The sequence below is a fragment of the Sinocyclocheilus anshuiensis genome, unplaced genomic scaffold (assembly GCF_001515605.1).
Source record: "Sinocyclocheilus anshuiensis isolate Anshui unplaced genomic scaffold, SAMN03320099.WGS_v1.1 scaffold2275, whole genome shotgun sequence".
Lineage (NCBI taxonomy): Eukaryota > Metazoa > Chordata > Actinopteri > Cypriniformes > Cyprinidae > Sinocyclocheilus > Sinocyclocheilus anshuiensis.
In genome coordinates, this window is record NW_015542331.1 from 104,175 (window position 1) to 114,665 (window position 10,491).

Consider the following 10,491-nt stretch of genomic DNA (forward strand, 5'->3'; position numbering starts at 1 on the left):
TTTCCTACCGTAAATATATCAAAACGTAATTTTTGATTAGTAATATGCATTGCTAAGAACTTCATTTGGACAACTTTTGGCGATTTTCTCAATATTTAGATTTTTTGCACCCTCAGATTCCAGATTTTCAAATAGTTGCATCTCGGCCAAATATTGTCCTATCACAACAGACCATACATCATTAGAAAGCTTATTTATTCCGCTTTCAGGTGACGTATGAATCTCAATTTCGAAAAATTGACCCTCATGACTGGTTTTGTGGTCCAGGGTCACATTTTTCTTTTGTCTCTGTAGGGTAAAATATGACATTTGCATGTTTCTGTGAGATTCATCGGGGAGCCAATCAAAAATGACTGTTTTCTGTAGATATGAAGCTTTGAACAGTCTTAAGTTTCTGTATCTCATCACATGAGCAGATTGTGTGTGTGTGTGTGTGTGTGTGTGTGTGTGCTCAGGCAGAGGTTTCCGAAAAGAGACAGGAGTGCTGCCTCACATTATGACTTGAACTGGCGCTCATCCTCCACTTGAGGTCCTCAAAGACAAGACAATGCCTCTCTGACCGTAATGAATGTGTAAAAGATTCAAACGAGCTTACACGACTGTTCCCAGCCGTCGGCTCGATGGACTTTCCTATCCTCTGTGTGTTGACAAATCAGACGGCATGTCACGCACGTGCCGTGGTTCCATTGGAGGGCGTAAACTAACTGTGTGTGTTTTGGTATAGACCTTTATACCAAAGACTGGCTGTGTTTGAAGGCATTAGACGTGAATGTGTGTGTGTGTGTGTGTGTGTGCGCATCGTATTTAATCAAGTGCACAGACGAAGAGAAACAATCTGAGAGAAAGAAACCCACCAAATGACACATCCATAGCACAGACTCAGATCCCAAACCTCATGCAGATTTATAGTGTATTTTTGTACATTTCTACCCACAATCCTTCTCAGGATGAACTTCTCTCAGGGAACGAACCAAATAAGTGTATTTGATGTTATTCTGTAGGGAAGCGTTGACCATTAACTGAATCTATCGACTGTTGCTTATCACTTTCGTTCTCGTACGTTAGAACTACCTCCTTCAGTTACACATAGTCGTACTTTTCAGTTTTTAACAGAGCGTTAAGTCTGCGTAGTTTGTTTTGTTTGTGTTTACACAGAAGTCTACCTCATTTTCTCTCTCTTCATCTCCAGTTCCACTCACTCTGGTCCAGCTGCTGGTCTGGGGTCAGTTTGAGTTTTATCATAACACTCCTGCTGAAAATAGGACACCTCGTGTTATTTTTTTTTTATGTTGTTCAATAGAAATCACCTGCTCATTTCTCGCTCTCTTTTATTTTTAGAGTAACTCAACTAGATTTGAATGTGTTGTAACGGTTCAGCGTAAATCTAACACAGACTCACCCAACGCTCAAAATGTTCTCCATGACATGTTTTGTGCCTTTATTTTTTATTGTTATGGCTAGACTTTTAATTGGGAGGAAGTATGTTATTATTTAGGGGCATTAGTCGCTATAATATCATTCCGGTTTGTTTATTTGTAACATCAGTACTAGAGAAGGACTTTAATACATTAGCAGCAGTATTAAATATATGATGTTATAACTACTGATTTAATGCTGTTTGATTGAGAGATTTGCAGTCACAAATGTCTCTGCCAGAATGTTTGACATCAGATTGAAGTGATTTCTGAGCAGATGTTTGAAATCAGATCAATGTGCGTTTTGTTTCGCCTCACTTTTAGCACTGAATGTATGAAACTGACCAAAGCCCGGGACTAATGAACATAACAACTGTTGCAAAGTCTTGATTGTTATTGTAATGCCTAATGAATCACTGCGGTCTTAATAATCAATCAAATCACGTTCTTATGACTCTCAACACATACCTCTGTTGCCATGCGGCTGCTGAACTTTGAAGAAGCAGAGTTGAAGAGCTGGTGTGTTTATGCCCTGTGTATTTAAACTCTGACGTGCTGTAAATCAGAGTACGGCTCATGAAGTCAGTGATGTCATATATATGAGGGGAGACGGCGGCGCGGCGGGTCTTTGGTTTATTAACCCTCATTTTAACAGTCTCAGTTCTGCTGTCGGATTTGAACTTCATTAAAGCACTGATTGCCTCTTATGATATTATTTGAAGAGCATATCATTCATTGTAACCACATTTATATGCATTTTGCCTTTTTCGTCTGTGAATTTAGGACTTTTGGGTATGATTAACTGTTTTACTTGATTGATATTAAACCTATTATATCAACATTAAATATGTTGCATAAAAGTTCTCAACTGACGTCTTTATTTCATAGGAAAAATGTGGGGAAATTGTGGGGCTGGTTGGTATTTTTCATGAGTGGTTTAAAAAATTGGGCCACAGCAAAAAAAAATGTTTAAACAAATTTTAACATTAAAAAAAGGTTTACTAGGCTCACAAGGTCAAGTTAAACTGAATATGAGCTGACAAAATCCAAGATTTGTGTGATATTTTTTATGCTATTTTCTGGTTAAAATAAAAAAAATCAAAGATGTCGGAAAGGGTAACAGCATTGCATATTAAGACTAAATTAAGCTGCCTCTCAGTGCAGACTGTAAGTTTGCAATGGGTAAAGCTTATAAGATTAATACAATTATTAATATAAGATTAGTGAAATTATTTCACTTTTGTTCTTTATTGCCATATCACAAATTACACATTTATATTGCTAAAGCATTTACAGCATAGCTGCTTACAATGTTAAATAAGTCAATACCATTCTGACAATTTAAAATAACCATTTCTATTTGAATATATTTTAAAATGTCATTTATTCCTGTGATGCAAAGCATCCATTTCTCCAGTCTTCAGTGTCACGTGATCCTTCAGAAAGCCGTGATACATTTATCTTTTCAAGATTCTTAGAAAGTTCAAAAGAACAGCATTTCTTTGAAATAGAAATTTTGTAACATTATAAATGTCTTTACTATCTTTACTATAGTATATACAGTCTTTACTTTACTATATTTTGATCACTTTAATGCATCCATGCTGAATAAAAGTATTAATTTCTTTAAAAAAAAAGAACAATCTCACTGACCCCAAACTTTTGAACAGTAGTGTATGTTTATATTTTTAATTCATTTTAAATTAAACGTTTGATTATTTTGTAAGTATAATATCACTTTAACTCGCAATACATACTTCTTTTCATACCAAAATATTCAGAAGGGGATATTAAATTATTAACATATCTTAAATATAATTGACTGTACTTACTTTACTCCGTCAGCAGAGGTCAGCCCATCTGCAAAGTACTCACAGTGAATCTAGTCAACTTCTGCAGTGGGTTTTACTGGACTAGAGAGAAAGAAAGAAAGAAGGGCTAAACTTAGTATATTAAGACCTTCTGTGACCTAGTGAAAAACCATAACAAACATACACAGCATACAAGATCATTACATAAACAAGCAAAGCAACACACACCATATTTACAATGAATATCATTCATGTCCGCAGCTCAAACACAGAAACGCAACTTCCCATTTGATAACAATGATCTCACTTTAACTTCACACACACTCACACACACACACAGACCAAATTAATGGGAACTGATAGGACTGCACAAGTAAAAAAACGACCCCAAGTAAACAAAGAACTGCAGCAGAAGAAACAGAATTATCCGGAGAAAGACAGAGTGAGCAAGAGAGAGATGGATGGCTAACTGAAGTGGCCAGCAGCAAACGCGCAAAAATGATTAATTCGGGCAGAAATAATTGCATTTCATTAAGATTGATGAGACACCATTTAACCTCTTCTCTCTCTTGGTGTCTCTCTCTCCCTCCAGCGTTCATCCTCCACCACTCTGAGCTCCTCACTATAGCAACGACAGACAGTGATGGAGTGTCTGTTATCCTAACAGCCAATCAAAAGTTCTGTTACAGACACACACACACACACACACACACTAACACACTACTGGGGGTTATTTCTCTTGGCCAATGAGCTGTCAGAATTCAATCACCGCCGAATTACAGAGAGTGAGAAAATTACAATAATCCATTTGTATTAACAATCATTCAGTACCATGTTATCACTGTTTATAATGTTATGATTACATGGAGGTGAATCAGGGATGTGCTTCAAGAGATTTGAATAATTATTGAATGTGCATTGGAAGACAGACAGAGTGATAGAACGATAGAACGATAGATAGATAGACAGACAGACAGACAGACAGACAGACAGACAGATAGATAGATAGATGTGTGATAGATAGATAGATGGATGATAGAATGATAAATACAATTAAACTATAGATAGACAGACAGGCAGACAGACAGTGGATAGAACAAACGATAGATAGAATAGATAGATACAATTAAACGATAGATCGATAGATAGATAGATAGATAGACACACAGAAGGACAGACAGACAGACAGACAGTGGATAGAACAAACGATAGATAGAATAGATAGATACAATTAAACTATAGATAGATAGATAGATAGACAGATAGATAGATAGATCGAACGAACGAACGATAGACGGACGGACGGATGGATGGATAGACAGACAGACAAACAGACAGATAGATATATAGACAGACAAACATACAGACAGACAGACAGACAGACAGAAAGACAGAAGGACAGACAGACAGACAGAAAGACAGACAGACAGACAGACAGACAGACAGACAGAAGGAAAGACAGACAGACAGACAGACAGACAGACAGACAGACAGACAGACAGACAGACAGACAGACAGACAGACAGTGGATAGAACAAACGATAGATAGAATAGATAGATAGATACAATTAAACTATAGATAGATAGATAGATATAGATAGATAGATAGCCAGACAGACAGAAGGACAGACAGACAGACAGACAGACAGACAGATAGATAGATAGATAGATAGACAGATAGATAGATAGACAGAAGGACAGACAGACAGACAGATAGACAGATAGATAGATCGAACGAATGAACGATAGACGGACGGACGGACGGATGAATGGATGGATAGACAGACAGACAGACAGACAGACAGACAGATAGATAGATAGATAGATAGAACCACAGATAGAATGATAAAACGATTAAACGATAGATAGAACGATAAAATGATAGAAAGACAGACAGACAGACAGTGGATAGAACAAACAATAGATAGAATGAATGAGTGAATGAATGAACGATAGATAGATAGATAGACAGACAGACAGACAGTGGATAACAAAAATGCTCATAATCAGATTGCAGTTACTTTTTTTATGGATTACATGATTACATATTATTCACACAATGGCAGCAAATTATTCATAATTTATTTATTTTCCCTAACATGTCTTTTTTTCCCTTTTAAATGTTTATTTCTAAAAATCCTACTGTGTGTTGTACCAGCTTTGAAAACACTGGATGTGTAATATCGATGTGTAATTGCTGTTTTCATGTTTATTAATGTTTCTTAGTGTAATGCAGGGATTTCAAAACTGTTTTCAGCCAAACCCCTTTGACATATAGAATATTTCACTGAAATATCCCAGAGGAAGTTAATATTTCAATGATTTAACAAGACATTCACATGTTCACAGTTCTCTGATGTCGGTTAATGGTCACATAGACATGCAGGTAAACAAATATTTCAATGTTTACCACATTATTTTTATCGACTCGATCAAACCCACAGTTCTTTCATTTGCCCAGTTTGGGAAACCCTGGTGTAATGTAATGTTAAATGCATTTCATGATGTTGATATCAAAGAATAAAATCTATTTTCTTTCTGCTTTTTATATCAATATTGTATATTTAATGGAAAAATGAAAACAAGTTAGGTTAAAAGTAATGTAATCTAAAAAGTAATCTAAAATTTTTTATCTAAAATGCATCCCAATACATTACCTAAAATGAGTAACATAGATTAGGTTACTAACTACAATTTTCATCACGTAATCTGTAATCTACCCAGCACTGGTTACATGTGACTTTAAAACTTCTAGATTAAATAAAAAATAAACAGGCTACATTTCATGTTAAATACATTATGTTTTAATAGTACCTTACTTGGGTGAATAAGATTTAGTTATCTATTTAAGAAATTAATACTTTATACAGGGATTCATTAAATTGATGAAACGTGACAGTAAAGACATATATAATGTTACAAAAGATTTGTTTCAATTAAATGCAGTTCTTTTGAACAATATTCATCATGTGATACTGAGGGCTGGAGTAATGATGCTGAAAATTCAATTACAGTAATAAATTACATTTGAAAACATATTCAAATAGAAAAATAATTATTTTAAATTGAAATAATATTTCACACTATTATTTTTTTTTTCTTCTGTATTTTTGATCAAATAAATGGAGCCTTGGTGATCAGAAGAGACATTTCAACATTAAAAATCTTACTGACCCCAAACTATACAAGTATGTAAATATACATATACAGTGGGTACGGAAAGTATTCAGACCCCCTTCAATTTTTCACTCTTTGTTATATTGCAGCCATTTGCTAAAATCATTTGTTAATTTTTTTTCCTCATTAATGTACACACAGCACCCCATATTGACAGAAAAACACAGAATCGTTGACATTTTTGGAGATTTATTAAAAAAGAAAAACTGAAATATCACATGGTCCTAAGTATTCAGACCCTTTGCTCAGTATTTAGTAGAAGCGCCCTTTTGATCTAATACAGCCATGAGTCTTTTTGGGAAAGATGCAACAAGTTTTTCACACCTGGATTTGGGGATCCTCTGCCATTCCTCCTTGCAGATCCTCTCCAGTTCTGTCAGGTTGGATGGTAAACGTTGGTGGAGGGGTCTGAATACTTTCCGTACCCACTGTATAAGTGTGTGTGTGTGTGTGTGTGCATAGAGAGACATGGTTTGGGTTAGTCTGATAATTATAATTAGTTTTATGTAAAAATAAAACAGAAATGTGTGTGTATGTGTTTTACAAAGACCCAGACAGACAGAAATCAGAGATATCTGAGTAAATTTGTTCACCTTCACTACTCCTGTGCAAATCAAATACACACACACATACACACACACACACTCACATATACACACACTCACACTCACACTCACACAGACTTTATAGCAGATTAGAAAGGAAGAGCGGTGTGGAAACGCAACGTGGCCAAGATTATTAAAAAAAGGATGTAGCAAAGCAAGATGGCGAGTGCATGGCCCGGGGCATTATGGGAGATAAATGGTTGACCCGGGCGGTGTCAGGCCTGGATTGATGCTACTATCAGCAGTGTGTTCTCCCAACGATTTCACTCTCGCTGATAGAGTGCGTTATCTAGTTACTAGCATGAGGGCTTCGGCCTGCGGGCAAACGCAAGGTCAATCTCCGAGGACAATCTTTGTTGGACTAAATGAGAAAAAGAGCAGAGCCCAAAAAAAGAGAAAAGAGGAGAAGGAGGGAGAGGAATCAAAAGGCAGCTGTGAGGTCTACATGATAAGATAAGCCAAATTACTCTCTTTAGCAGGATGAGCCGCAGGCGGCGGAGGAACACAACTACAGGGAAAGTTAAGCAGAGCACAGCTCACCTGAGAAACACTCTTCACCTGGAAACACACACACACACACACACACACACACATGGACTGATGTTTATTCACACAGACCATGAATATATGTGCTCCTGAAATGAAAGCATGTGAAAGATGCCCTCTACATGGAGGAAAATTATTCAAACTGATAAAGTCATCCTAATAATTTGGAAATTGTCAGAAAATATTTTTCTAAATGTTTTTTTTTTCCCCACTATGGAAGAATATATATCCATATATGGACATATATGGAAGCCTCTAACTTACTTTAATTATATGGAGGAGAGCAGCTTGGACATTTTTCTAAACGTTTCTTTTTGTATTCCTCTGAAAGAAAGGTCAGTAGTCATACAGGTTTGGAAAAACATGAGGGAGTGAATGACAGAATTTAATTTTTAGATAAACTATTCAAAAGTCTGAGACTGCAAAGTCAAAAAGTAACATTTTTCATTCATTCATTTACTTTATTTATTTATTTTTGATTACATACTTTATTTTATACATTTATTTAAGGAAGAATAATATACTTTTTATAGAATTTATGTTTAGATCTTTCTGCTTTCACAAGTTTTAGTACTTTTTATTACATTAAATACGTAAAATACGTTTTATTTATTTTAGTTTACTTATTTATCTATTTTAGTATATCAACTTAAACTAGGCCTACATGAAAATTAAATAAAACAAGTTTAATTTTTTTTATATTTTATTTGTATTTTTTATGGTTTCAGTTTATAACAATAATGCTAACCCTAATTATAAGCGTAACAATTTGAGCCAAATGTTAAATGTAAAATGGTTTTAGTATTTGGTGTGGTTCTCTTTTGCATTAATGACAGCGACCCTGGAGCTACATGAACAAAACCTGATGATCATCATGTTCTGCAGCATGATTTGAGACGTTCCCAAGACCATCTCAAGCTTCAATGCCCGTCTGTGCAGAGTCACATGATCAATGACACTCATTTATTTATATTTGACCAGTCATCTAAACATGTGCAGAATCTGAACGATTTCTTTTTAATGTTTCAATTTTTTCAAAAGCTTAAAACATTCAGTTTATTTCCAGGTTTAAAGTCGATTCCGAGTCCGTGATTTCCCAGACTTTTGGACACTAGATGGCAGTGCTGACTATGGCGCAAACACAGAAACGCTCAACCTCTGAACTGCGAGTCCAGTCAGAATACGGCTGCATCTCAATTCACACAATCACTTGTAAATAATAAATAAGTAAATAATGGTAATAAATAAAAATGAATCATCCCTAATAAAAGTTGAATGCATCACAAATCAGTGCATTGGAAACAACATGCCATAAAAACCCGGATTATAAACGTTTTTCAGTGGATTTTCATTTGTGCTGTTTGGACTAATGTTGCCCACAATCCCTTGAGCTACAGAAGATATGGTTTGTGAGAACTCACTTTTGACTTTTTAAGGTTTAGAAAAATGCTGTTGAAATGTGTGAACCAAGTTATGATGCATTTTATGGTTTTGTGCTCATAGTTCAACTAGAGCTGTCACAGATTTTGTTTTCTGAACGCAAGTATAAAATACATAGTTTGAGCAAATCGCAAGTCGCTTTAGATTAAAGTGCCAAATATCAACTGCATAAATGCAAGATAGTAACAAGTTGTTTAAGACATCAATATAAACTTGAATGTTTCATTACATTCCAATTTCATCATGCTGTCTTAATGCTCAAGTATGTAGGCTACTTATTTATCATCTTCAGTGTTTATTTTCATCACCTTCAGTAGTATATACTAGATATATGTGAATTGAAATGCATACAAACTCAATGGCTCAGTCTCATATGATATTGAAATCTTGCCATCAGCACCGTCATGTTTGTCTTTCCTGTTTAATATTACAGTTCATTTGACTTCCTGTGATCCCATGATCCATCGTGATCATGTGAAAAAAGTTCAGTCGTTCCGGTTTAAAAAAGCTCAACGAGGCCTCGCTGAGAAAAAGTGACACAATTTCCTGTGCTTTTGCCTTTAGAGATTTATGGCTTTTTTAGTAGCATAACATTTTCATCGTTCGAAATTGATTATCAATAAATGGTCAGACAAGCTTTAAACTGCTGTACAGAAATATTTTGAATGACACAACATTTAAGGCTTTGCCTTTGACACTGTCTTGAGATTTCATAAAGCAGGGATGTTTTTCCTCTTCCTGTCTGCGCTTGTAAATATTAGCCAGAGGAGATCCAGAGAGATTTTCAATTTCAACTCCGGCATGACTGGATTATTCACCGACTACTGATGGATTATTTATGTTAGAGTCATGTTATGATGAGTTATTAATTCTTGTTGTCACTTATTGTTAGAATAAATGACGTCAGAGATGCGGCTTTGAGCATTACCTAGTTTGTCTGTGTGTCTGTGTGTTTTTGTTTGTGTGTGTGTATGTACTTAGCAGTTCTTTGGAAACAAAACTGTACTCAAAAATTAGCTAAATGTGATAAAACCTCCCTTTGGGGATATTCTCAAAGATTAAACATATACACACACACACACACACACACACACACACACACACACACACACACAGATTAACAAATTAATTGTCATTTTAAATCTTTACAGATCTTTGCCAATTGTTTTTAATAATTTTTGTATGATCATTTATTCTTGTATACATTTTATTCAGTACAGGTCAGAATAAGTTTGTTGCATTTTTACATAAATATATCTATAAATTAGGGCTGTCAGTTTAAAGCATTAACTTAATTAATTAGTTATTTAAAGGGGTCATATGATGCTTTTTTAAAGATCATTATTTTGTGTATTTGGTGTAAAAGCAATAGGCTATTACACGAGTGCTGTTTTTGTCACGAAGAACACGAGTGCAAACGTGATTTTAAGCAACAGTTCAGCAAATAAGAACTTAATATTGTGTTATATTTTAAACACAATATTGTGTGTTTTTGTT